Genomic DNA, 27,859 nt, shown 5'->3' on the forward strand with positions numbered 1-27,859 from the left:
CTTCATCGCACCGTCCATAGCTGCGCTGTGGGACACTTACCTTGCAGAATCCTGACATCTCCAGTGCCGTGCCTGTCCTGGGAGTGTGAGTATGCGAGTGCGAGTGTGACACCCCCTGCCCCCGCTTATTTTGAGCTTAGCTGTCAGTATAACAAATGTGCTGCTTTCTGCCAAACTCTGGTGGGTCATTTGTCCTCCTTACACTTACTAGTTGACCCAATTTTGGGTAACACCTGCGATAACCCCAACCCCTGCAGGACAGAGGGTGATGAAATGAGCTGAGGAAAAAGCCTTGGCATCAGCAGGGGAAAGCTAGAGGATCTTGGCCTGTCACCTTTTGAAGCCTTGTGGCTTGGTCTCCTCTGCACTTGGAGGTTGGCCTATGGCGGCCGGCTCTTCCTGCTGCCTCATCTGTGTGACTTGCCAAAGGAGGAAGTGAGGCAGGAATGGGACAAAAGTGGAAAGTCGAGCTGAGGAAGGCAGGGCAGAAGCTAAGCACCTCAGTGCGGCTAAGTGGGGTTAGTAGAGCACCACCAGTCGTTCTGCAAAGCCTGGGGAGGTGCGGTTGGCTGCTGGGAGGTAGAATCCTGTGCCTGCCTCTTGGCTTCCCAGGGATGGCTACTTGCAGCCCAGGAGAAGGACGATGGTTCTGGGTGAAAGGAAGACAAGCAAAGCTCTGGGAGGAAATTTGGGTGCGGGGTGCGGGCTCTGCGCTGGGGGAGGGGGTTGGGGTGCAGGAGGGGTGGCGCTTACCATGGGCACTGCAGCTCCCAAATTGACCCGTACACACAACCCTGCGTCAGCAGCTCCTAGGTGGGCGGGGCCAGGGAGTCTCCGTGCGCCACTGCCTGCAAGCGCTGCCCCCAGAGCTCCCATTGGCTGCAGTTCCTGGCCAATGGGAGCTGTGGAGTTGGTACTCAGGGCAGAGGCAGTGAATGGAGACACTCCCCCACCCCAGGGGATGCTGGGACATGCCGGCCATTTCTGAGAGTGGCACGGAGGGACGGAGGCAGAGTGGGCAGGGAGCCATCTCAGTGCTGCTGGCACATTTCTGCACACCCATGGGGGGAGGGGAGCAGAGGGCCTCCATGTGCTGCCTGGGGGAGGGGCAGAGCACAGAGCTGCCTCCCCTCCCGGGTCTATTGCAGGAGTGGGTGGGTGGGGTGTTTTGGCCTGCAAGGTGCAGCAGGTCGGACTAGATGATCACATTGGTCCCTTCTGACCTTAAAGCCTCTGAGTCTAAAAGGGAGATGGAAGTAAAGGAAGTTTTTTAAAAAATAAACCAAACATTGTAATATCAGGATAACTCCAACAGCTCATTGTATAGTCCTGCCCCTTTCTTCCTCCATTGTGTGTTGAATGACCTGCAGCACATGGATTCTCTCATTCCATTGATAAACTGATACAATGTGACTGAAATTAAATCACTTCCCAGCAGAGAAAACATCACATCATTGCATTAGCTGGGAATTGAGCCCAGGTCAACTAGCTTGGAAGGCAGCTATGCTCACCACTATACCACCAATGCATCTGGCAAAAGTGTCACTTATGCTTGCCTAATGAGGTTAGACCAGCGTTGAAGAGATTTTTCTGCCTGTTAAAATGTACTGGATTCTCATCACTAAAAAAAACCCTCATGACTAAAAAAAACCACCTCCATCTTCACTTGGGTTTGAACCATCAGCCTTTCAATTAGCCACCAATGTTGTTAATCACAGGGTATGTCTACACTACGGGATTATTCCGATTTTACAGTGCATCCGAGTTCAGATTGCTGTCCAGAGCAGTCACAATGGTGCACTGTGGGATGGTGCCTGGAGGCCAATACCATCGAATTGCGGCCACACTAACCCTAATCCGACATGGCAATACCGATTTCAGCGCTACTCCCCTCGTCGGGGAGGAGTACAGCTATCAGTATTAAGAGCCCTTTATATCGATATAAAGGGCTTTGTTGTGTGGACGGGTGCAGGGTTAATGCCCTTTAACGCTGCTAAATTCGATATAAACTCACAGTGTTGACCGGGCCAGAGAGAGCAGCAGGTTTCCCATATTGTTTCCCGCTCTTGTTTTCTTTACTAGTTTCTCCTCTGCACCAACTTGCTCTTTTTCTTCATGAGCCTGGCTAGCTGAAGTGGGTATTCACCCATGAAAGCTCATACTTCAAAACATCTGTTAGTTTATAAGGTGCCACAGGACTCTTTGCTGCTTTCAGTTGGCAGAGCATCAGACTCTTAATCTGAAGGTCCAGGGTTCAAGTCCCTGGTCAGGTGATAAACTACTCACCAAGATCTTACACTGTCTTTCCCATGTCCTCTTTGATGTTACTTTTTCTCTTCAGGATTTTCTCTTTCCTCAGAAGGGCCTTTTTGTGTGTGGGTTTGAAGGGGCAACTTCCTGACAGCCCCTCTGTCCTTGCAGCCTGGAGGAATAAAGGCCTCTGGGCATAGAGCATGTTCCTCCCTTGCACACACACACAGACACACACAAACACACAGAATATCCCTAAGGAATTAGAATCACCTGCTGCCTTCCCCTGTCCTGCTGGATCCCCAAATGAAGATGCTCTTCAGCCTAAACCCATGTCCCCTCTTTTCCCAGTGCCCCTCAGTCCCAACCCTCAGTCCCTCCTATGCTCACTGCTCCTCACTCCCAACCAGAGCCTGCTCCTCTTCACCCTTCTCCTCTGTCCCAACCCACAGCCCCCTCCTATTCTCGGTGCCCCTCAATCCCAATCCACAGGCCCCCCCTCCTCACGCTGCTCCTCAATCCCAACCCACGGCTCCCTCCTTCCCTCCAGCAGCAGGTGCTTCAGACCCCCCCAGGAAGATTTTCTTGCAAGGTTTCGTGTATGAGTCTGCATGTGGATTTTACAGTATGTTGGAAATAGGTTGGGTTGCTTGCCGAAATGATCACTTGTGGCTGGTGTTGGATTCCCAGTCTCCATGTTACAGGGGCAGGAGAAATAAAGGGCTGTTATCCTTGTTGTGTGAACCAAGGGCAGCACAACTATGCTTGGCAGACCCTGATTGAGGGACTCATCCTCAGTTCAATAGCACTTGCTAGGCAGGGGACATGGGTTCCAAAGCTGATTGGGCTGGGGCTATGTCCATACTGCAATTAAACACTTATGGCTTTCCTGTGCTAGTGCAGGCTCCCAGGCTAGGGCCATGGGGTGGTAAATTTGCACTGTAGACATCTCAGCTCAAGCTCAATATTGGGCTCTGGGAGCCCTCAAGGTTGGAAGGGAGTTTAGCAAGCAAAAAAGATAAACTGGCAGTGGAGTATTACCCTGGACTTGACAGCATTTCTCCATTGGTCTGTCTGCTTTGGGGCAGGGACAATAACACGTCCTGCTGCATCTGTTATTTCAAAGGGCGGTTTAGGATTTTCATTCTCACACATGGTGCATGAAGCAGGACTCAACCCTCGGTGCAAACTAAATGAGCTGCCCACAGGTTCTGGCAGCCACAATGAGCATTTAGTGTGAGAGCCCAGACCTGCCCCTGTCCCAGAGGGAGGGGGGTCATCTGTGACAGGCTGGACCACTGACCTATCAGCTCTTAACTCTCAGTAATTCCATTATCAGTGCCTGTGAGTGTAATTGAAACAGCCATACTGGGCTGGACCAAAAGACCATGTAGTTCTCTGACAGCTGCCAATACCAGGTGCTCCAAGAGGTACTCAACAAGGCACCACTTGGAGTTGTACCCAGGATCTCTTGTTTACAAGACAGGTGCTTTAGCCAGCTAAGCCATGGTGCCTGCTTGTGGCTCAGGGACACTCTCTGCCCACACCTGACTCCCTGCCATCCCCACTGGGGCCTGAAAAGCTTTGCTTGTGTTGGATTCTGCAAAGCAGAGGAGCAGGTGAGGTTTTCCTTGCAAGCTGTGTGTGTGTGTGTGTGTGTGTGTGTGTGTGTGTGTGTGTGACTGAATCTTTGGCCAGGTCTGCACTACAAAGTTATTTCAGCATCATTATATTGCTCAGGTGTGTGAAAAACACACAACACTCCCTCGGTCAGCAGCTTTTGGCTGGTGCACACACTGCAATGCCACGTCTGGCGACAAAATAAAACCACCTCGACAAGAGGCCTAGAGCTTTGTGCCAAATTGTCAGTGTAAATGCTGCTGGTCATTATATCACCATAACTGGTCTCCACCAGTTCCCACCATGAACTCGCCTGCCCTGCATTCCTGCTACAGAGGCCGGACCTCTCTCCTTTCATAGCTCCAGAAAGTTCTGACAGCTGAGCTGCTATCTACACCGGGATTAGGTTGATAGAACTGCATTGCCAGCCTAAGTAATGTAATTACACCAACCTAATTTCCTAGTGTAGACCTGTCCAAAGAATCACACACACACCTTGGGAGCAAAACTTCACCTGCTCCTCTGCTTTACAGAAGCCAAACACGAGCAACACTTGTAAGGGCCCAGTGGGGATTGGCAGAGAGTCAGGTGTGAGCAAACACGCTGCTTTAAGTAACAGCAGGTACCATGGCTTGGCTGGTTAAAACACCTGTTTTGTAAACAAGAGATCCTGGGTTCAACTCCCGGTGGTACCTTAAAGACTGGCTTTTGGAGCACCTGGTATTGGCTACTGTCAGAAGACAAGATTCAGAGCTAGATGAACCTATGGTTTAAATTACACTCGCAGGCACTGATAAAGAGTTACTGAAAGTTTGGGTGTTAAGAGCTGATAGGTCAGTGGTCCAGTACCCTCAATGTGGTTTTAGCTGGAAACACACCTGGAGGACAAAGACTCAACTGAACTGATTCAGAAGAGAATAATAACAATAATACTTTCAAACCAAAGTCCCCAAACAGATTAGTACTGGTTTTTCAGTTTGGGGAATTTTTTTTCCCAGTCAGACCTTGCCAAGGGAAGCAGGGAGAAAATGTTTGAGTTGCCTCCTTCAGAACAGCTTGGCCTAGACACTAGCTCTGGGTCACTGCTCTGGCCTTGCTCGGGTTGAGGGTATTTTAATAATTTGGGCTGGTCCCAGGGTGTTTGGAGGACATGACGAGGATGTTCCCTTTTGAGATATAAATTAAGAAATACAGGACTAGAGAATTTTTCTTTTTTTAAGAAATCTGGGATTTAGACATTTTATTTAAAGCAAGAGAGTTCTGAGTTTCTGAGAAGGTTTTTGTTTGCAAGAAGCAACATCATACCAAACGGGGACATGGTTGTCTACAAAGGAGGAGTAATGACTAAATGCATCCGATGAGGATGCGATTTGTACCCACGCATGCAAAGCACAATGGACTAGCAGTCCATCACCTTAACCACTCAGCCACCTCATCAGAACTATCAAGGAAAAGACAGGAGGAGAAATCTAATGTCAGCAGAGATAGGGACAATAAGGAGTTTTTAAATACTAAGCGGAAGCAGGGGCTGAATGAGCTCCCCCCTCACATCTAGTGAGGAGCTGGGGGAAAGACTTCAGGAACAGACGGTGTTTGCACAGACACACCTACTCTGCCTAGCTATGCAGCATGATGGGGCCGCTTTCCCAGAATGACCAGTTTTGGCTGGTGGCGGGTTACAAATCACTTTAGGATTGAGTTGAATGAAATGTTATTATCCCTCCTGCATGAGTAAAGGGCAGCAGAACATACCTAGTCGGTCCTGATGGAGCGGTAGGTAGGTGAGGAATAGCTTTCACTGGACTTCATAGAAGTGATTGAGAACGTCATCCTAAAACAGTGGTCCCCAAACATTTCACACTGTGCCCTCTTATCCAGTTGGGGGAGGGCAAAACCAGAGCTTGAGGCATTCAGCCCTGGGTGGTGGGGCTCAGACTTTTGGCTTCAGCCCCAGGCACCAACAAGTCTAATGCCAGCCTTGGTGACCCCATTAAAACAGGGTTATGACCCACTTTGGGGTCCTGACCCACAGCTTGAGAACCACTGCTCTATGCTGAGGGGAGAGAGTTTTCATGTGGGTGCAGTTAATCCACTTCCCCAAGAGGTGGCAGCTATGTCAGTGGGAGAAGCTATATCGGTGGGTGTGCAAGCTGTGGTGTTCACCACATTTAAGAAGTTTAATCAAACCCCATTTTTAAAACCACTTCTGGTCTGGGAATGGCAAAGGATCTCGAGGAAGCAGGGTCTGTCCTTCAAAGTCTTGGAGATCATGAGTCCATGGTCATGGGGGTATAGCTTAGTGGTACAGTGCTTGATGGTAGATCAAGTGATCCTTGATTCAAGCCCCAGTGTTCTCTTATAACCTTCTTTCTTTTTTTTAAAAAAAGGAAAACATTTTCATTTCCATTCTTCATTATGTTCAGGAGCTCCACTATACAGGGGTGCTTGATATGAATGTAAACACTCAACATTTCACTGTCCAAATGCACAAAAACCTAGCAAAGCTGTCCATCAGCTGAAATCAGTTCCAATCCTCTAACTGTCTAGTTTATGTTTTCATCAATTAAACAAAGGTATCATAGGAATGTACATTTGCAGATCCTTCTTCTCCAGGAGCTATGTTGTGCAGAAGAACAAGAGCCACATCCAGCTACAGTTCAGGAGTCTGATGACCAAAGAGCCAATAAATGTTCTGAGGGATGGAGAAAAATGCCTTCTAGTGAGCTATTGAACGAGCTCAACCTGTTTCGCTTATCAAAAGAAGATTGAAAGGTGACTTCATTGAAGTGTTGAAGGGCCTTAATGGAGACAAAAGACTGGGTATGAAAGGGCTTTTTAATCGAGGAGAGAAAGGCATAACAAGACCCAGTGGCTGGAAGGTGAAAAGAGACAAATTCATATTACAACTAAGGCACAAATATTCAACAGCGAGGATGATTCACCACAGGAACAAGCTACCAAGGAAAGTGGTGGACCCAAGGAAAGACCGTGTGTTTGCCCCAAAAGTAGCTCTTGTGTCATACAGGAGGCCTGTGATATGCAGGGGGGTCAGATTAGATGCTCTAATGGTCTCTTCTGGTCATAAAGTCGACTAATTTCTGAAAAACTGAGTGTAGCATTGGGAGCAGCGTCTGATGTTTTCCTGTCTAGCCGGCTTGCTGCCTAGAACGAACGCTCCTTGAGTGGGGTGATCCACAGGGAGTAGCTCAAACCTCCAAAGTGCCTGGGCAGGGGCAGGACATTAGCACAGCGAGGGAGGGGTGTGGCAGTGACATCACAAAGGGCTTTGCAGGACCTCAGACTATTGGTCAAAGGTGGTGGGGAGGTGGTGACCTCACAGAGAGATGCTGACATCAGCCAGGCAGGACAGGGGCGAGGGGCCAGGGAAACCTCAGAGACCCTGTGGCTTTGCTTCAGCAAGTCTCCTTCTCCAGGTCTCTCTTTGAGGACAGAGAGAGTATTTGGGTTCACGGACGTGACCGCCAGGAGGAACCTCTTTTGAGTTTTCTCCTTCCCTTTTCCTGATTTTACTAGAAAACAGCCGTCCCTGTTTAGAAGGTAAGAGCCTCCTTGAGGTTTGAAACCTGTTCAGTCTGATCCATCTGGTGACAGTTGAATTCTAGGCATGGAAAACACGAGCTTAAGGAGGCAGAATTTTATTCCGCACCTGGGATTTTGTCCCTTAAAATCACTGGGGACATTAGGGTTTGTTCTTTTTGTTTCACCTTTTCCTCCATCCATCCCTCCCTCCTTTCTCTTCGTCTCTTGCTTCTTTTGTCCTTTCTCCTGTTCCCCTCCCAAAACCAGGAGCAGTGTCGGGGTGTGTTGGGGGCGGGGGCAGAAGAGGGGGATGGGCGGAACTGGGGAGGGGAGCTTGGGGGTGTTGGGGCGGGGCAGAAGAGGGGCATGGGCGGCATCGGGGAGGGGAGCTCGGGGGTTGGGCACGGGGCAGAGAGGGGATGGGCGGCACTGGGGATTGGGAGCTCGGGGGTGTTTGGGGGTGGGGCAGAGAGGGGATGGGCGGCACCGGGAGGGGCGCTCGGGGTGTTGGGGCGGGGCAGAGACGGGGATGGGCGGCACTGGGGAGGGGAGCTCTGGGGTTGGGGCGGGGCAGAGAGGGGATGGGCGGCACTGGGGAGGGGAGCTCGGCGGGGTTGGAGCGGGGCAGAGAGGGGATGGGCGGCACTGGGGAGGGGGAGCTCAGGGGTTGGGGCGGGGGCAGAGAGGGGATGGGCGGCACTGGGGAGGGGAGCCTGGGGGTTGGGGCGGGGCAGAGAGGGGATGGGCGGCACTGGGGTGGGGAGCTCGGGGTTGGGGCGGGGCAGAGAGGGGATGGGCGGCACTGGGGAGGGGGAGCTCGGGGCGGACCAGAGCCCCAGCAGGGTGCAGCGGGGGCTGCAGTGACCAGAGCCCCCAGCAGGGTGCATCGGGGGGGCTGCACTGACCAGACCCCCCAGCAGGGGGGCTGCCGGCCGTGGGGTTTCCTGCAGTCTGGTGCCATTCACAGGGAGACCCGCAATAGCCTGACCCCACCCCTGTCCGAGCTCCCGCCTGCCCCCAGCCCCTGCGGTGTCACCACTACCCCCGGCTGTGTCCCCGCAGCTTCCCAGCCCCCAGCTCCTCCGGTGGCCCCACACTTCCTCCCTGCAGCCTGCCCCATTCCCCGAGTCCCAGCTTCACCCCGACATCTCTCCAACCCACCTCCCCATCGCAGCCTCTGCCCCCAGTGCCCCGGCCCTGCTCCCGGGGCTTGAGAGCCCCCACCCCGGCCGCTCCACTCCCCACAATGGGCAGCTGCTGGCGCTGAGGAAGGGGGTCTGGGCCAGGCCAGGTGCTGGGCCGATCCTGGTGAAAGAGAGACGAGCCGGCAAGGCTGAGAGGCCCTCCCTTGTCTGGGGGGACAGGGCTCCCACAATTTGGCCAGTGTCACCTCCCCATCCAGAGGAGACGTCCGCTCCCAGCAGGCCGTGCTCCATCTCCACCCCGCAGGGGAGCCCCAGTCCAGCAGTGCCCCCACCCCGCCCCATCAGCAGCCAAGCCGGGAACCTGCCCCTTCTCCTGCGAGGGCTGCAGGACTCCTGCCCCGCAGCACCAGCCTCCCCATGTCCCCGGGTGGGGTGCGGGAAGGGGGATTCTTTCTTCCCATTGCCCAGATCCCACCCCACCCCGGGCTGCCCAGACGGGAGCCAGGGGCTGCAGCAGTTGGCTGCTTCCCAGGGCTGCCAAGGAGCCGCCAGGAGAAGGGACGAGATTCTCCACGGCGCTGCAGCCGTTCACACTGGGACCCGTCACACGGGGAAACTGAGGCACCAGGGAGGGCGAGATGGGCTGCACCAGCTCAGATTGGGAGTCTGGGGAGAGCCAGGAACAGAACCCAGGAGTCCTGGCTCCATGGGCAGCTTGGGACTCCTCCACTTGGGAGGCTGGGCGGGCCCGGACTGTGGCCCTGCCCCAAGGCCTGCTGCCACTCAGCCTCCTCCTGCCAAAGCCCCGCCCACACGCCCTCCACCCCGCCCACACTCCCCTTCAGCCCCGCCCACACGCCCCTTCAGCCCCACCCACACGCCCCCTCAGGACCCCTTTGTTCCACTCCCTGACCCCCGCCCACCTCTCACGTCTCTTCCCGAGGCCCTGCCACTTGTGCCTCTTCGCCCCACCCCAAGGCCCCCGCCTGCCTCTCTGCCGTTTGCACCCCCGGCCTCTCCCCCCACGGCCCCATGTGGCCGGATGGAGCTTGGGAAAGGGCGAAGTGAGGATGGGGCCTTGCGGGGGAGAGGACGAGTGGGAGCAGGGCCTCTGGGTGAAGCACGGGCCAGGTGCCTCCCCGGGCCCCTTATACCCACCGTCCCTGCCTGGCTCCCGGCCTCCCCGGCTCTAACCACTAGACCCAGCGGCACTGGGACAATTTGTATAGCGGGAGGTGCTGAGAGCCAGTGAACAAACCTGTAAACCCTGCACAGGATGGAAACCACTTCAAGCCGGGGGGGGGGCACCACGACTCGCCCCCACTCCCTTCCCAGAGCCAGCGGTGGGACCTGGATACCCTGGCTCCCAACCCCCACTCTAACCACTAGCCTGCACTGCCCTGCCACAGCTGGGGAGAAGAACCAGGAGTCCTGGCTCCCAGCCTGGTCGTGGGTGGAGCAGGACGTACTGGCCATGGGCTCAGCTGGGCATCGCTTACCATCAGGCTGGATGGTATCCCAGTGCTGACCTCCAGCCCCACAGCTCTGCTGGTGCCCCTCACTCCCGACTCGCAGCCCCTTGGTTCCCCCCAGCACTGACGGTGCCCCTCACTCCCGACCCGCAGCCCCTCCTATCCCAATCCTGATCTCCAGACACACAGTTCTGCTGGTGCCCCTCACTCCCGACCTGCAGCGACTGGGCTTCCCGCGGAGCTCCCCAGTCACTGTGCTACCGGTGCCCCTCACTCCCGACCCGCAGCCCCTCCTATCCCAATCCTGATCTCCACACCCACAGCTCTGCTGGTGCTCCTCACTCCCGACCCGCAGCCCCCTGGATTCCTTGCTGAGCTCCCCAGTTACTGCGCTGCCGGTGCCCCTCACTCCCGACCCGCAGCCCCCTGGGCTCCCCCCAGCTCTAGTGGTGCCCCTCACTCCCGACCGGCAGCCCTCCTATCCCAATCCTGATCTCCACACCCACAGCTCTGCTGGTGCTCCTCACCCGACCCGCAGCCCCCTGGATTCCTTGCTGAGCTCCCCAGTTACTGCGCTGCCGGTGCCCCTCACTCCCGACCCGCAGCCCCCTGGGCTCCCCCCAGCTCTAGTGGTGCCCCTCACTCCCGACCCGCAGCCCCTCCTATCCCAATCCTGATCTCTACACCCACAGCTCTGCTGGTGCCCCTCCCTCCCGACCCGCAGACCCCTAGTCTCCCTCCAGCTCTGCCGGTGCCCCTCATTCCCGAGCCGCAGCCCCTGCTATCCCAGTCCTGACTCCAGACTCACAGTTCTGCTGCTGCCCCCTACTCCCGACCCGGAGCCCCTTAGGCGTCCACCAGCTCTGATGGTGCCCCTCACTCCCGACCCGCAGCCCCCTGGTCTCCCTCCTGCTCTGCCGGTGCCCCTCACTCCCAACTCGCAGCCCCTGCTATCCCAGTCCTGACCTCCAGACTCACAGCTCTGCTGCTGCCCCTCACTCCCGACCCGCAGCCCCTCCTATCCCAATCCTGATCTCCAGATCCACAGCTCTGCTGGTGCCCCTCACTCCCGACTTGCAGCGACTGGGCTTCCCATAGCGCTCCCCAGTCACTGTGCTGCCGGTGCCCCTCACTCCCGACCCGCAGCCCCTACTATCCCAGTCCTGACCTCCAGACTCACAGCTCTGCTGGTGCCCCTCACTCCTGACCCACAGACCCCTGGGCTTCCTTCAGCTCTAGTGGTGCCCCTCACTCCCGACCCGCAGCCCCCTGGGCTCCCCCCAGCTCTAGTGGTGCCCCTCACTCCTGACCCGCAGCCCCTGCTATCCCAGTCCTGACCTCCAGACTCACAGTTCTGCTGCTGCCCCTCACTCCCGACCCGCAGCACCTACTATCCCAGACCTGACCTCCAGACTCACAGATCTGCTGGTGCCCCTCACTCCCGACCCGCAGCCCCCTCCTATCCCAATCCTGATCTCTACACCCACAGCTCTGCTGGTGCCCCTCACTCCCGACCCACAGCCCCCTCGATTCCTCGCTGAGCTCCCCAGTTACTGCGCTGCCGGTGCCCCTCACTCCCGACCCGCAGCCCCTGCTATCCCAGACCTGACCTGCAGACTCACAGATCTGCTGGTGCCCCTCACTCCCGACCCGCAGCCCCCTCTTATCCCAATCCTGATCTCTACACCCACAGCTCTGCTGGTGCCCCTCACTCCCGACCCACAGCCCCCTCGATTCCTCGCTGAGCTCCCCAGTTACTGCGCTGCTGGTGCCCCTCACTCCCGACCCACAGCCCCTTAGGCGTCAACCAGCTCTGACGGTTCCCCTCACTCCCGACCCGCAGCCCCCTGGTCTCCCCCCAGCTCTAGTGGTGCCCCTCACTCCCGACCCGCAGCCCCTGCTATCCCAGTCCTGACCTCCAGACTCTCAGCTCTGCTGGTGCCCCTCACTCCCGACCCGCATGGGTCACCCCTGGAGCAGGTTAAAGCTGCAGGTTGACAGTGGGGTTGCTGCCCCTGTGAACAGCTGCTGTAGCACCGCATGGGCAGGGCAGGGAGACCCAGTTATACCCCTCCCCCGCCCCAGCCTGTATCGGGGGATGGGAGCGCTCACACCCTGGGGCCCCTGAGTTGGGACGGAGGGAGGCCCCCGTGCACTAGGGATGCTGTAAGGGCGAACAGGGGCACCCACCCACCCACCAGAGATCTTCTAGGGGGGGGAGAGTGGCACCCACACACCCAGGATCTTGTAGGGGGGGGCAAGGGCATCCACACTCCGGGATCCTCTGCAGAGGGACAGACACCCACACACCCAGGATTCTGTATGGGGGGTAGAGGTACCCGGACACCTGGGCGGGGGAAGGGGGGCACTGAAACATCCGGGATCTTACCTGGGAGGACAGCGGCGCCTGCAGCTCGACATGAGACGGGGGCGGGGGGAGCAGGAGCATTTCCCAGTTCCAGGCTGTCCCCGTCTGGCCAAGGCACAGAGCTCACAAGCAGAGTTTAAAGCTCCAGCTGCCAGGCAGCAAACTAAGCCGGGCTCTGTGGCTGGTGCCTGTGATCCCAGCTTCTGGGGAGGCTGAGGCTGGTGGATCACTTGAGCTCAGGAGTTCTGGGCTGCAGGGGGCTGTGCCGATCAGGTGTCTGCACTAAGTTCAGCATCAATATGGTGATCCCGGGGAAGCTTGGGGTCCCCAGGTTGCCTAAGGAGGGGTGAACCGGCCCAGGTCAGAAACAGAGCAGGTCAAAACTCCTGTACTGATCAGTAGTGGGATCACACCTGTGAATAGCCCCTGCAGCATAGCCTGGGCAAGACAGTGAGACATGGTCTCTTTTTATACAGACACCCCCCGCAGAGCCTGGAGGGGGGGATGGGAGCACCCACATGCTGGGGATTCTGACTTGGGGGGAGGGATGCCCTCCTGCAACACGGATCTTGAAAAGGGGAACAGAGACACCCACAGATCCTGGATGGGGGCAGGCAGGGGAAACCACACACGGGAGCTAGTTCATGGGGTGGGGGACAGAGACACCCACCAGAGATCCTGGATGGGAGCACCCGCATGATGGGGATCTTGAACTGGGAGGAGGGAAGCACCATGTACCAGAGGTTCTGAAGGGGGAACAGGGACACCCACACACCAGGTGTCTCGCAGCAAGAGCTGCGGTCTTGATTTACAGAGGGCAGTGATGGGGATTTAACCAATTCCTGCACAGAACTTGTTCCACTAGATAATTAGCCTCACGGTTAAAAAATGGTAATTTCCTGTTGGCGTTTTGTGACATTGACTGCAAACCAATTGGGTCGTGTTCAACCTTTGTCTGGTGAATTAAAGAACCCTTTAAAATCAGATATTCCCCCCTCTGGGAATTTTTAAAACTGTGTATTTAAAATCAGTGACTAAATCCCCCTTAACCTCCAGTCAATGAAATCAATTGAGTTTCTTCAATCTCTCTCTGTAGACAGAAGAGACCAATGCACATTTTCCTTGTTTTTAAAGGCAAAATTCCTGATCTTTCCAAGGGGATCTTCTGCTTCAGCTGTCAGTTTGGGGAAGGATTTGGCTTCCTGGGCTATAATCTGCCCGCTGGGTTATAATCTGCGGTCTGAAGGGTCAAATTTAGATGAGGCCGTTAGTGCTGCCCCGTGTGGCCGGAGATGGGAGCACACAAGCAGAGTTGAAAGCTGGAGCTGGAACGGACCTGGCTGGACACGTGGGGCACAAAGGCTCTCGCGTGGGATCCTCGCTGTGCAGCAGGAGGCGGAGGGAAGCTGGTTGTCAGGGGTCAGGGCCATGGGCGCCAACTTATATGGGCTCGTGGAGCTAAAGCCCCAGGAATATTCAAAATCAGGGGCTCTGCTCCACCAATATTTGGAGCTAGGTTTTGCCCCTTTAAATCCCAGCCGCGGCTGGGAATCAGAGGGCTCTGGGCTGCCCGCTGCTGCAGGGAGCCCAGAGCCTTTTAAATCCCAGCCGCGGCCGGGAATCAGAGGGCTCTGGGCTGCCTGCAACCGCGGGAAGCCCAGAGCCCTTTAAATCCCAGCCGCGGCCGGGAATCAGAGGGCTCTGGGCTGCCTGCAACCGCGGGGAGCCCAGAGCCCTTTAAATCTCAGCCACGGCTGGGAATCAGAGGGCTCTGGGCTGCCTACAAGCGCGGGGAGCCCAGAGCCCTTTAAATCCCAGCCGCGGCCGGGAATCAGAGGCTCTGGGCTGCCTACAAGCGCGGGGAACCCAGAGCCCTTTAAATCTCAGCCGCGGCTGGGAATCAGAGGGCTCTGGGCTGCCCGCTGCTGCAGGGAGCCCAGAGCCTTTTAAATCCCAGCCGTGGCTGGGAATCAGAGGGCTCTGGGCTGCCCGCTGCGGCGGGGAACCCAGAGCCTTTTAAATCCCAGCCGCAGCCAGGAATCAGAGGGCTCTGGGCTGCCTGCAACCGCGGGGAGCCCAGAGCCCTTTAAATCTCAGCCGGGGCTGGGAATCGGAGGGCTCTGGGCTGCCAGCAGGGGCAGAGAGCCCAGAGCCCTTTGAATCCCAGCCGCGGCGGCTGGGATTTAAAGGGCTCAGGGCTCCCCGCGGCTGCCAGCAGCTCAGAGCCCTTTGAATCCCAGCCCCTGGCCGCTGATTGCCCCCTCCCCAGACCCCTGCCCCAACTGCCCCCCAGGATCCCCACCCCCTATCTAAGCACCACTGGTCCTTGTCCCCCGTTACCCACTCCTGAGACAACTGCCCCTAACTGCCCCTTGGGACCCCAGCCCCTATCTAAGCCACCCTTCTCCTTGTCCCCAACAGCCCCTCCTGAGACCCCACCCCACGTTCCCCCAGGACCCCACCCCCTACCTGTCCCCTGATAAACCCCCTGGACTCCCATGCCTATCCAATTGCTGCCTGTCCCCAGACTGCCCCACCCAACCACAGCCCCCACCAACCCCCCCAGCGCCATGTCCCATGACAGGCCCCAGGAACCCCTACCCTTCCAACCTTGTAATCTTGTGGTACTGACGTGTTGTAGCTTCATTTTATATCGGCTTACAGGGCGGGAGTGGGGGGGGCACCACCATTTTGGGCCCCACCAAAAATTATACAAACCTGCCACCTATGGTCAGGGCTGCACCCTGCCATGCTGAGCCGGTGTCTGTGCTAAGCTCGGCATCAATCAGGTGACTCTGGGAAGTTCGGAGTCCCCAGGCTCCCACAGGAGGGTGAAGCAGGTCACCCCTGGAGCAGGTTAAAGCTGCAGGGTGACAGTGGGGTTGCTGCCCCTGTGAACAGCTGCTGTAGCACCTCCTGGGCAGGACAGGGAGAGCCAGTTATACCCCCCCCCTCCCCCAGCCTGTATCGGGGAATGGGAGCGCTCACACCCTGGGGACCCACCCACCAGAGATCTACGGGGGGGAGAGTGGCACCCACACACCCAGGATCTTCTAGAGAGGGACAAGGGCATCCACACTCCGGGATCCTCTGCAGAGGGACGGACACCCACACATCCAGGATTCTGTATGGGGGGCAGAGGTACCCGGACACCTGAGCTCCTGGATGGGGGATGGGGGGCACCAAAACATCCGGGATCTTACCTGGCAGGACAGCGGCGCCTGCAGCTCGACATGAGACGGGGGCGGGAGAACCAGGAGCATTTCCCAGTTCCAGGCTGTCCCCGTCTGGCCAAGGCACAGAGCTCACAAGCAGAGTTTAAAGCTCCAGCTGCCAGGCAGCAAAATAAGCCGGCTGGTGCCTGTGATCCCAGCTCCTGGGGAGGCTGAGGCCAGCGGATCGCTTGCGCTCAGGAGTTATGGGCTGCAGGGGGCTGTGCCAATCAGGTGTCTGCGTTACGTTCAGCATCAATATGGTGATCCCTGGGAAGCTCAGGGTCTCCAGGTTGCCTAAGGAGGGGTGAACCGGCCCAGGTCGGAAACAGAGCAGGTCAAAACTCCTGTGCTGATCAGTAGTGGGGTTGTGCCTGTGAGTAGCCCCTGCAGCGTAGCCTGGGCAAGACAGTGAGACATGGTCTCTTTTAAGACCCCCCCCCCCCGCAGAGCCTGGAGGGGGGATGGGAGCACCCACATGCTGGGGATTCTGACTTGGGGGGAGGGACGCCCCCTGCAACACGGGTCTTGAAAAGCGGAACAGTGACACCCACAGAGCCTGGATGGGGGCAGGGGAACCATACATGGGAGCTAGTTCATGGGGTGGGGGACACACCCATATGCTCCGTTGCACCATTCTTAATTAGAAGAACGGGGGCATCCGCACAACACGGATCCTTAATGGGCGGGGGGGACACCCACACACTCCACTATTAACCAGGAGGGACAGGGGCACCAGACACCCCCAGTAGCGTGGAGAACACCCACATCCACCGGATCCCTCATGGGGGGTAAGACAGAGGGGATTATAATGGGGCCCAGCGCACCCACGCACCAGGGATTGTTAAGGGTTGAAGGGACAGGGACACCCACACACACTGAGATCACATCATTGGAGGAACGCAAACCCTCCACAGAAGGACCTGGTCTGTTCCATGATGGCAGCCCAGCCTGGGTGAGTCAAAGTCTCTTTTTATACAGGCACGCCCCAGAGCGCCTGACTAGGGGGAGAGAGACACCCACCCACCAGAGATCCTTAATGGTCTAGGGTGCACCCACACACCAGGGATTCTTATGGGTGGGAGGAATGGAGACAGCCAGACACACTGAGATCACTTCCTCCAAGGAGCCTGGGCCAGACAGGGAGACACAGTCCCCCTTCACATATCTGCCAGACAACCTTCCTCCCACCCCCTCCACACAATGTTCTTATCTGGAGGTGAAGCCAGGGAAACCACATGGAGGATTCTTATCTGGGGAACTGGGGGGACCCACTTACCACCAGAGATTCTTAAGGGCAGGAGGAACAGGGATTCCCACCTCTGCAGCATGGGGGTGGGTCGCCTGCTGGGATCATCTGGGCATATTTCACCTCGTCAGCTCCCTGCCATTGCCTTGGGGGCCCCTTGTTCGCTGCCTCTGGCACCCAGTTTAGCCTCCGTCCTGAGAGCTGAAACGCTTTGATCTATCTAAGGTCTGTGGGATCAATGTGTGTCATGGTGTAATTCTGTGTTATTCGGGGGTCAGACTAGCTGAGCTAATGGCCCCTTCTGCCCTTAAACGCCATGAAAACATTTCCCTGGTTTCTCCTTGCGCCTGACAGACACCACGGTGAGGGGCCCAAGAGAAGATCCTGGACACAGCGCTCTGGCTCTTACGTTACTTGGGGACGTCAGCACTTTCCTAGCAAAGCTGCTGCTAAAGCGCTGGATTTGGGGAACGGTTCGGCTCCGGTTCAGAGATCTGCCTGCGGGGTGTGAACCTGCCACGAGGAGCGGGAAATGCAACCAGCAACGGGAGGCGTTGGCTGAGCTCCAGGCTGCCCCCGTGTGGCCAAAGCTTAGAACTGAGCAGCGGAGTTTAAAGCTGGCGCTGGGAGGGAGCTGAACACGCAGGGCACGAAGGCTCCTGCGTGTAACGCTTGTTGGGTGGGCAGCTGAGTGTAGCCGATTGCCGGAGTTCAGGGCTGCACCCTGGGGTGCTGAGCAGGTGTCTGTGCTCAGGTTGGCCTCGCTATGATGGTTTCTGGGAAGTTTGGGGTCGCCAGTCTCCCTAGAGAGAGAGGAGCCAGCCCAGAAAAGGAGGTTTTCAAAACTCTGGTACCAATTGGCAGTGGGACTGCCCCTGTGAAGAGCCGCTGCAGCCCCGCCAGGGAGAGCCGGTCTCTCTTTATGCAGCCCCCCCCCCATTCCTCAGGATGGGGGTTGTGCTCAAAGATCTGTGCCCCGTGTTTTCACCTCCATGTGAAGCACACAGTGCAAATAACCCTCAGCGCATCAGCTCAGTGCCAGGCTCAACTTCCACCCACTCAGGCAAGATGGTGCAGAGGAGCCCCTGGGTGGCTGTGGGCCTGGGGAGGGTGGCTTTTGATTTTTCGGCCTGACCGCTACGGGCAGCAAGGCCAAAAGTCAGATGGCCGGCTCTCCCGTCCACCACGCTCATCAGGAGCCCTTAGTCGACAGGCTTGGAGAATGCGGGCATCGCCCCCCACTACCTCTCGCATGCAAAGCGAGCGCTCTGCCGCTTGAGCTAATTCCCCACAGCTGGCCTGACTCTCAGGCACCGGGCAAAAAAAGGCAAGGGCTCTGTGGCCTTAAGCAGAACACAGCCTGAAATGGGGAGGGGGGGGTGCTACCCAGAGCTGGGGAAGGGGGTCCGAGTCCCAGCCACGCTCCTCGGCACAAACACCAACGCTCCCTCCCTGGAGTGTGTCTGGGGTGAGAGTTAGCCCCAGAAACAAGCACCAAACTTCAGAAGACAAAACAGGGATAGATCACTTGACGATTGCCTGCTCTGGCCATTGCCTCTGAAGCGCCTGGCATCGGTTACTGTCAGAAGACGTGATAGTGGCCTAGATGGACCATCGGTCTCACCCAGGAGGGCCGTTCTTATCTTCACCACTTTCCTCTAACCCAAGCAAAGCCAGAAGCAGGCCCAGCTCAGCAACTCTAGCAGGCTCCCTGGCCCCTGGCCCAGCATACAGCAAAACGACCCTGCCTCCGCCAGGATAGACAGCCACCGACTCCCTCTTCCAGACCAACGCAGCCCTTCCCCGCTTTGGCTGTCTCCAAGCTGTCTGCGTGCTCTGCTCTGCTCCACGGCTGCCATGCTGCCTGAGATCAGGAGGCTGCGAGGTCTCACGGTCTCAGCTGAGCTGGTATCGCGTGCCACCCCGCCCATCTCCTCATTCCCTTCATGGACCCCTGGGATGTGAGTAATTCTGTATTTGAGTGGCTCTCCCTCCCGGCCAATGAGCTTGGCGTAGACTAGCAGGGAGGGAGGAGGAAAGGGATTGTGCTCCAGTGAGAGCTCAGAAAGAAAGGTGCAGGTCCCCCACTAGAGCCCAGCCCAGCAGAGCAGAGCAGGCTGGAGAATGTGTGTCTGGGTCTGACTACTTCTCCCATGCTCTTCCATTTGAGCTAACTTCCCCCAGCTGTCTCCAGCCTCCCAGTCAGCGCAAGGGGGAGAAGGGCTGGGGAGGAAGAGCTTTGTGCTCCGCAAGGGCTGGCTTTTTGGGAGGCCAAGCGGGGAGAGGGATGGAGGCCACTGGAGGAGCTGAGCTGGCTGACTGTCCATGGCTTCTAAAAGAAGGGCAAGAGAAGGTCCTGTGGCTGCCTTGCCGCTGGAGAATGCGGGCATTGATCCCGCTGCCTCTCGCATGCGAAGCAAGCGCTCTACCACTTGAGCTAATTCCCCTACCTTAGGGGATGGTGTCTTGATCCATCCATTCGATAACGGAGGCCACATCGTTCCCCGCGCCAGCCGGTGACTCCTTCCAAAAGGGTCAGGCAAGGAAGGGCTTCCTGTAGGCTGGCTAGCTCAGCTGATTAGAGCGTGGTGCTAATACCGCTAAGGTCATGGGTTCAAGCCCCATGCTGGCCACTGCGGGAGGGAGAGGGTGACTTCTGCTCTTTTGGCTGACTGCTAGGGGTGGCAGAGGCCAAAACCAGGTGGGCCGGGAGCAGGCAAGAGCCCTGCTGGGCGCGGGCGCAAGCGCCGGGCAGGAGGAGGCTCCGGACACCTCCTTGGTCTCCCTTCCCTGGGCTCCTCGCTCCACCTGCTGCCTGAAAGGAACTTGGGCCCGGGGAGGAGACGGGTGAGCCCGGCCGGCTGCCTTCCAGGCTCATAGGAGGCCAGGCTTGAGCTGCCCGCCCGCGAAGCCAAAATCGCAGGCCTGCCGGCTCACCCCCATTGTCCACAGAGGGTTGACCTGATGGCCCAAATTCTTGCCGGCCGCCAGCTCCACCCAAATGTACCCGACGCCTGATCACGCTCCCCAGCCCAAGCCACAGAGGAAGGCTTAATCCTCGGCACCCCAACCTAGGGGAGAGGCTTCACACTCCGCCGGCGCAGGGTGACCTTTGGGACTTCCCTGGACACCATCCTCCCACCGCCCACAGCCAGACCCCCCAAGCCCACACTCGAGCCCACACCTCTGACAGGAAGGAGCAGGAGGACCACTCCGCCCAGGGGCACCACCACTCAAAGTCAGCTTCACTTCCTTCTTCTTCTACCCCTTTCCTCCCAAGTTATGCGCGCCTCACGGGAGCCGGCCCTGGGAAGACGCAGGCACGGCACTCTGACTGGCGGAAGCCAAATGCCCCACACCGAGAGTTGAGCACGGGCTCTTGAGGCACTGGAGGAACCCCATGCAGACGCACTGACGGAGCTAAGCCTTAAGGCCAAGGGATCTACCTGTGCAGAAAGCCAACTTGCTTGTGAAAAAGACTCCTCTTTCGGCTCCCCTTCCAAACTTCCAAATGCCTCCAAATGGGAAAACACACACACTGAAACACCCAAACGGTCCTAACGCTGGGGCCAGGCGAAAAAGAAAAGCAAGGAAAAGATTTCTAAATGGCCACCCTGCCAGAGTCGTACAGCTCCGCAAGTGAACCCCGTGGGAGGGACATTACACAGAAAAGGGGAATGGAAAGCTGCCCAAACTGAGATGCTGTGGAAGGCTACAGCCCCATCGCTACTCCTACTCTGCACACTTCTTAAACAGCTGATGAACGGCCAGGTGCTTTTCGCATCCAAGCCCACACCAGGGGAAGACCTTGAGAAGCTTCCCGTGGCTTGCCTGGTTCAGCTGGTCAGAGTGCGGCACTCGTGGAGGCAAGATGGTGCAGAGCAGCCCCTGGGTGGCTGTGGGCTTGGGGAGGGTGGCTTTGGATTTTTCGGCCTGACCGCTACGGGCAGCAAGGCCAAAAGTCAGATGGCCGGCTCTCCCGTCCACCACGCTCATCAGGAGCCCTTAGTCGACAGGCTTGGAGAATGCGGGCGGCGTCCCCCACTACCTCTCGCGTGCAAAGCGAGCGCTCTGCCGCTTGAGCTAATTCCCCGCTGCTGGCCTGACTCTCAGGCACCGGGCAAAAAAAGGCAAGGGCTTTGTGGCCTTAAGCAGAACACAGCCTGAAATGGGGAGGGGGGACGCTACCCAGAGCTGGGGAAGGGGGTCCGAGTCCCAGCCACGCTCCTCGGCACAAACACCAATGCTCCCTCCCTGGAGTGTGTCTGGGCTGAGAGTTAGCCCCTGAAACAAGCACCAAACTTCAGAAGACAACGCAGGGATAGATCACTTGACGATTGCCTTCTCTGGCCATTGCCTCTGAAGCGCCTGGCATCGGTTACTGACAGAAGACGTGATAGTGGCCTAGATGGACCATCGGTCTCACCCAGGATGGCCGTTCTTATCTTCACCACTTTCCTCTAACCCAAGCAAAGCCAGGAGCAGGCCCAGCTCAGCAACTCTAGCAGACTCCCTGGACCCTGGCCTAGCATACAGCAAAACGACCCTGCCTCCGCCAGGATAGACAGCCACCGACTCCCTCTTCCAGACCAACGCAGCCCTTCCCCGCTTTGGCTGTCTCCAAGCTGTCTGCGTGCTCTGCTCTGCTCCACGGCTGCCATGCTGCCTGAGATCAGGAGGCTGCGAGGTCTCACGGTCTCAGCTGAGCTGGTATCGCGTGCCACCCCGCCCATCTCCTCATTCCCTTCATGGACCCCTGGGATGTGAGTAATTGTGTATTTGAGTGGCTCTCCCTCCCGGCCAATGAGCTTGGCGTAGACTAGCAGGGAGGGAGGAGGAAAGGGATTGTGCTCCAGTGAGAGCTCAGAAAGAAAGGTGCAGGTCCCCCACTAGAGCCCAGCCCAGCAGAGCAAAGCAGAGCAGAGCAGGCTGGAGAATGTGTGTCTGGGTCTGACTACTTCTCCCATGCTCTTCCATTTGAGCTAACTTCCCCCAGCTGTCTCCAGCCTCCCAGTCAGCGCAAGGGGGAGAAGGGCCGGGGAGGAAGAGCTTTGTGCTCCGCAAGGGCTGGCTTTTTGGGAGGCCAAGCGGGGAGAGGGATGGAGGCCACTGGAGGAGCTGAGCCGGCTGACTGTCCATGGCTTCTAAAAGAAGGGCAAGAGAAGATCCCGCGGCTGCCTTGCCACTGGAGAATGCGGGCATTGATCCCGCTGCCTCTCGCATGCGAAGCGAGCACTCTACCACTTGAGCTAATTCCCCTACCTTGGCAGGTGGCGTCTCGATCCAGCCATTCGATAACGGAGGCCACATCGTTCCCCGCGCCAGCCGGTGACTCCTTCCAAAAGGGTCAGGCAAGGGAGGGCTTCTCGTAGGCTGGCTAGCTCAGCTGGTTAGAGCGTGGTGCTAATAACACCAAGGTCATGGGTTCAAGCCCCATGCTGGCCACTGCGGGAGGGAGAGGGTGACTTCTGCTCTTTTGGCTGACTGCTAGGGGTGGCAGAGGCCAAAACCAGGTGGGCCGGGAGCGGGCAAGAGCCCTGCTGGGCACCAGGCAGGATGAGGCTCCGGACACCTCCTTGGTCTCCCCTCCCTGGGCTCCTCGCTCCATCTGCTGCCTGAAAGGAACTTGGGCCTGGGGAGGAGATGGGTGAGCCCGGCCGGCTGCCTTCTAGGCTCATAGGAGGCCAGGCTTGAGCTGCCCGCCCGCGAAGCCAAAATCACAGGCCTGCCGGCTCACCCCCATTGTCCACAGAGGGTTGACCTCATGGCCCGAATTCTTGCCGGCCGACAGCTCCACCCAAATGGACCCGACGCCGGATCACCCTCCCCAGCCCAAGCCACAGAGGAAGGCTTAATACTCGGCACCCCAACCTAGGGGAGAGGCTTCACACTCCGCCGGCGCAGGGTGACCTTTGGGACTTCCCTGGACACCATCCTCCCACCGCCCACCACCAGACCCCCCAAGCCCACACTCGAGCCCACCCCTCCGACAGGAAGGAGCAGGAGGACCACTCCGCCCAGGGGCACCACCACTCCAAGTCAGTTTCACTTGCTTTCTCTTCTACCCCTTTCCTCCCAAGTTATGCGTGCCTCACGGGAGCTGGCCGTGGGAAGACGCAGGCACGGCACTCTGACTGGCGGAAGCCAAACGCCCACACCGAGAGTTTAGCACGGGCTCTTGAGGCACTGGAGGAACCCCATGCAGACGCACTGACGGAGCTAAGCTTTACGGCCAAGGGCCCTACCTGTGCAGAAAGCCAACTTGCTTGTGAAAGAGACTCCTCTTTCGGCTCCCCTTCCAAACTTCCAAATGCCTCCAAATGGGAAAACACACACACTGAAACACCCAAACGGTCCTAACGCTGGGGCCAGGCGAAAAAGAAAAGCAAGGAAAAGATTTCTAAATGGCCACCCTGCCAGAGTCATACAGTCCTGACCTCCAGACTCACAGTTCTGCTGGTGCCCCTCACTCCCGACCCGCAGCCCCCTGCGCTCCCTCCAGCTCTGACAGTGCCCCTCACTCCCGACCCGCAGCCCCTGCCATCCCAGTCCTGACCTCCAGACTCACAGCTCTGCTGGTGCCCCTCACCCCCTGCTGTCCTATTCCTGACCTCCTGTGACGTTATGAGTATAATATAATATTTCATTGAAAGGTGACAGGGCCAGAAAGAGTTAATTAACTCACCTCACCCACTGACCTGACCCATGGGTGAACCTTAAGGACTGGTTAGGAAGATGTGTAAATGAACAGATCTCTGAAATGCAAGTCTGCATTGTTAGAGGTTGAAGGGGAGATGTTTGCTAAGGTTTTTGCTAAGATGTTTGATGTCAGCAAACAAGTCTTGTCTATTGCTGTAGTTTTAATTCAAAGATCAAAAAAGGAATATTAATATTTATGATGATACTTGAGTCAAATAGTATTATTGTCTCTGTGTCTCTTTGAAGGTTGTGCTAACCTGTATCTGAACTGTTTAATGGGTAAATTACCCTGTGCTAATTGCCAGGATGTTTGGGAGAAGGAGTTAAGCCTATTATTTTCTCAGGCTGAAAGGCTGCTGGAAATATATAGGAACCCTGGGACATGATCCTGCTTCATCTCAGATCTGCTTTGGGATTTAAGACGGGGAAACCTTAAGCCATAAGGATTGAGATCCCGAGTCACTGACTGGAGTCACCCTGAATACGGACATTGGACTATCACCTCTGGACTATTTCTAAAAGGACTTTTGGCAACTACAAGCTCATCTGTACTATGCATCTGAACCTCAAGAATTGAATTCAAGTCTGTCTGTATATTGATCTTTTAACCAACACTCTCTCTCTCTCTTTTCTTTTTTAATAAATTTTAGCTTAGTTAATAAGAATTGGCTATAGTGTGTATTTTGGGTAAGATCTAAGTTATAATTGAACCTGGGTGTGTGGCTGATCCTTTGGGATTGGAAGAACCTTTTCTTTTATATAATGAGATCAGATTTTCAGGAATCATCATCATATCTGATGTGTGTGTCTGGACGGAGGCCTGAGGCTGGGCACTTTAAGGGAACTGCGTGGTTTGGACTTCTAAGTGACCAGTGAGGTGCTACAGAAGCTGTTTTGTGCTGGTTGGTAAATCTAAGTATTAGAATAACCACCAGCGTTTGGGGTGTGTCTGCCCCCTTTTGTTTGCAGTTCACCCTGATTGAGTGACCTCAGCTGGCTCCCACGGGCAGCACCATCACACTGCTCCTTTCTAGTCACACTTTCTACACATCTAACATTAGTATATAATGTAATACAGATCTATCCCAACACCTGCCGGAGGTCCTCTGGTAAGGCGGATTCGGCGGCATGCCTGTGGGAGGTCTGCCGGTCCTGTGCCTTCGGCGTAACCACCACCGAATTGCCACTGAAGCCGCAGGACTGGCAGAGCTCCCGCAGGCATCGCCTAATGCGCATTACCAGGGGACCTCCTGCAGGCAGCCTGACTGCCACCCTCACAGCGATCGGCAGGCCACCTCCTGCAGCTTGCTGCGCTGGTGCTTGGAGCCACCCCTGTCCCCTACCTAGAGCAGAGGATATTGGAAGCTGAACATCCAGAGCTTGCAAGATAAAGGAGCAGGGGGGCGAGGCCTGGTGGTGTTGGCAGAACAGGAAAGCATCAGAGGGTTCTATGGCAACCAGGGGGATTGGTGGGAGTCAGTGAGGGAGGAGTTGGCGGCTTTGTTCCAGCAGTCGGGCAAACACCACAACATTAAAGAAACCAACAGTGCCAAGTCCTGCAGCGTCGCCTGTGGGATTTCCATAAGAGCATCCAGGCAGGGGAGCCAGTCAGCCTGTGACTGTACGACCGGGTCAAGCGACAGCTGCCCGAGTTCCAGGAGATGAGGCTGCAGTTGGCTGATATGAGCGGGAGCACCGAGTGAAGGGAGGGGCAGCCTCCCCTGACATTTTTGCAGCCTGAAGGGAATGGAGACAAAGCAGGGGGATGTGGAGAGTCAGGGCAGGACCCGGGGATCCGGTAGTGCAGGACCACAGTCGCTGGAGGAGGAGAGAGAGTCCTGCGAGAGGAAGCCGCTGGTGGGAAGCAATAAGTGCAGACTGCAAACCAGCCAGCTGAGAGTCACAGGGGTCTAAAAAACAAAACAGCAGCAGGTCCCATGGTGTAATGGGCAGCACTCAGGACTTTGAATCCTGGAATCTGAGTTCAAATTTCAGTGGGACCTCCGGCAGATATGTTGGTTTGCTGCAAAGCCTTAGAGCTCAATGTGCTTGGCTATCCTCTCCTTGTCTAGATAGAGTGGATGTTTTTTTCTCCTCCTCCTGGGTCATTGGTGCCCACTGGAGATGGGTCTTTGGTCCAGCTGGGCCGCTAGAGGGTGGGGTCCTAGAACTTAACAGTCTGGCTGAGATTCCTGCGGGTTGACCTGATGGTTGGGTTTCTTGCTGCTTCACCTGATGTCCACAACTTTGGTCCCTGTAGCTGCAGCTGCCACACTCTTCCTCTTGCCCACATGGCATTTAAAGGAAGGAGGGCCAGGGCCAGGCTTCCCAGGCTGGAGCCCAGCCCCTCTCCTCCTCTGGGCACCTGGAGCAGAGGCGGCTGGTGCTGACAGCTCCAAGGGAAGGCTTAAAAGCCACAGAGCAACCGAGGGCAGGGCAAGAGGAGGGCAGGACCATGCCTATGTGCGGCCTTCAGACAGGCACAAAAACACCCAGCCAGGCTGCTCCCTGCCATGCCAAACACCCACTGAAGGCCACCCACAGACCAGCATGCAGGGCGGCTGCTGTCGCTCTGTGGCCAACATCAGAAGACGGTAGGAAAGCAGGGCCAGCCCCCCTGGTGGGGCCTCTTACCGTTCCCACTCATGGTGCTGACTTTGGCAGTGGGGCAGGAGATTTTACCCCAAGAGGCTTTTGCCCAGCTGGCGAGAAGCAGAGAAACACCCAGGCTCCCAAGGTGCTATTTAGCAAGTACCCTCCAGCACAGGGACAGGCGCACACTTGGAAGAGGGAAACTGCTCCACACGCTAGCCTGGGCAGCCGCCCATTTTCTTTGGCAAGTCAGGAAGGGCAAAGGCGAGACTGGAACCACCTGGGGCTCATGCCCCAGCCTTTGTGACCCCCAACCCCCAACTCCTTCCCGGGGCTCTAGCTGAAGCCAGAGCATTGGCCTGAGCGGCCAAGAAGAGGTTCCAGCCCTGAAGGGAGCAGGACGTTCAGCACAAAGGTAAAACTGCACAAGCACAACCACGAAGGGACTCGAACCCTCAATCGCCTGATCCGAAGTCAGACGCCTTATCCATTAGGCCACGTGGTCACAAGAACAAAACCTTTCCAAGCACTTATTTGGAAAAGGCAGACACTGTGTTTCTCAGGTCCTCTACTGAGGGGGGCCGAGACTCTCTGGGCACAAGAAGTCGAGTTCCCAGCGAGATGTGAGACAATTCTCTGGAGCCAGGTGCAGGGCTTTGGCAGGGAGGCTCAGGCATGAGGGATTGGGGTGCAGCGGACAGACCAGCTATCTAGGTGCTTAGATTTGGTCTCACTGAGGAGGAGGAGGAATCCTGCTGACAGGCAGTGGCTGTGGAGAAAAAGTGGGATGTCCAGGCTGCTCAAGTCTCCTTCTTCCAGCTCCTCATCTGGCTGAGCTGCTCCACCGGCCTGGACAAGTCCTCTGCATGCTCAGCAAATAGCCCAAGAACCATTTCTGCCCAAACCTGTGCTGGGGGGTGAGCGTCTGTCTTCCCTGTCCCATCTGCGCTAGAGCAGACCACTAGATTGAGAGAGACAGTCAACAACTATTAAGGCTAAGATTATATAAAGGGGGTCACAGAATCTGTGACTTTCAGAGATCTCAGTGACATTTTCCACCTCAGCCCTGCGGCAGCAAGATTGGAGCTGTCGGCCGGTGGGGGCCTCACAGCTATCAGCCACCAGTGTCGGAAGTGGCTCCCACAGGTCCATGCCACCACAGATGGACCCCACAGCTCCCAGCTGCCATGGGTGGATCCCAGAGCTCCCAGGTACCACATGGGACAGGGGGACCCTGGAGCTCCCAGTGGGGTGACCAGGTTATAAAGTCCGGTCAGCGGTGCTGCGGGGCTCAGGCAGGCTGGTCCCTACGTGTCCTAGGGCACCGCACTGTGCCCTGGAAGTGGCTAGTAGGTCCCCCCTGCTGCACCGCTGACCAGGAGCCGCCCGAGGTAAGTCTGCACCCCAACCCCCTGCCCCAGCCCTGAACCCCCCCAAACCCAGAGCCCCCGCGGGCACCCCAGAGCCCACACCCCCCGGCCCCCGCCCAGAGCGTCCGCCCACACCTGCAACCCCTCATCCCTGCCCCCACCCCAGAGCCATCACCCCCTACAGGACCCCGACCCCTGCCTCAACCCACAGCCCCCTCCTGCACTCTGAATCCCTCGGCCCCACCCTGCAGCCTGGAGCCCCCTCCTCCCCCCCAAACCCCACAACTCCCCACAGCTCCCACAGGCAGACCCAGGAGCTCCCAGCCGCCCAGGGTGGCCGGG

General features: G+C 57.2%; 1 protein-coding gene and 5 non-coding genes across 6 annotated transcripts in view; 4 read left to right on the plus strand and 2 right to left on the minus strand.

Moving 5' to 3' along the window:
* LOC120375640 (zinc finger protein 850-like) overlaps positions 1-27,859 on the plus strand; it is a gene marked incomplete at its 3' end in the record, with an annotated part of 811,498 nt that overhangs the window by 408,571 nt on the left and 375,068 nt on the right. The window lies entirely within an intron of this gene.
* TRNAI-AAU lies at positions 19,416-19,489 on the plus strand. The gene has a single exon. It is a non-coding gene; the product is annotated as a tRNA-Ile (tRNA).
* Positions 22,043-22,115, minus strand: TRNAA-CGC. Its single transcript has one exon. It is a non-coding gene; the product is annotated as a tRNA-Ala (tRNA).
* Positions 22,228-22,301, plus strand: TRNAI-AAU. The gene has a single exon. It is a non-coding gene; the product is annotated as a tRNA-Ile (tRNA).
* TRNAQ-UUG lies at positions 25,487-25,558 on the plus strand. The gene has a single exon. It is a non-coding gene; the product is annotated as a tRNA-Gln (tRNA).
* Positions 26,580-26,652, minus strand: TRNAR-UCG. Its single transcript has one exon. It is a non-coding gene; the product is annotated as a tRNA-Arg (tRNA).

This window comes from Mauremys reevesii, linkage group 12 (genome assembly GCF_016161935.1).
Source record: "Mauremys reevesii isolate NIE-2019 linkage group 12, ASM1616193v1, whole genome shotgun sequence".
Taxonomy (NCBI): domain Eukaryota; kingdom Metazoa; phylum Chordata; order Testudines; family Geoemydidae; genus Mauremys; species Mauremys reevesii.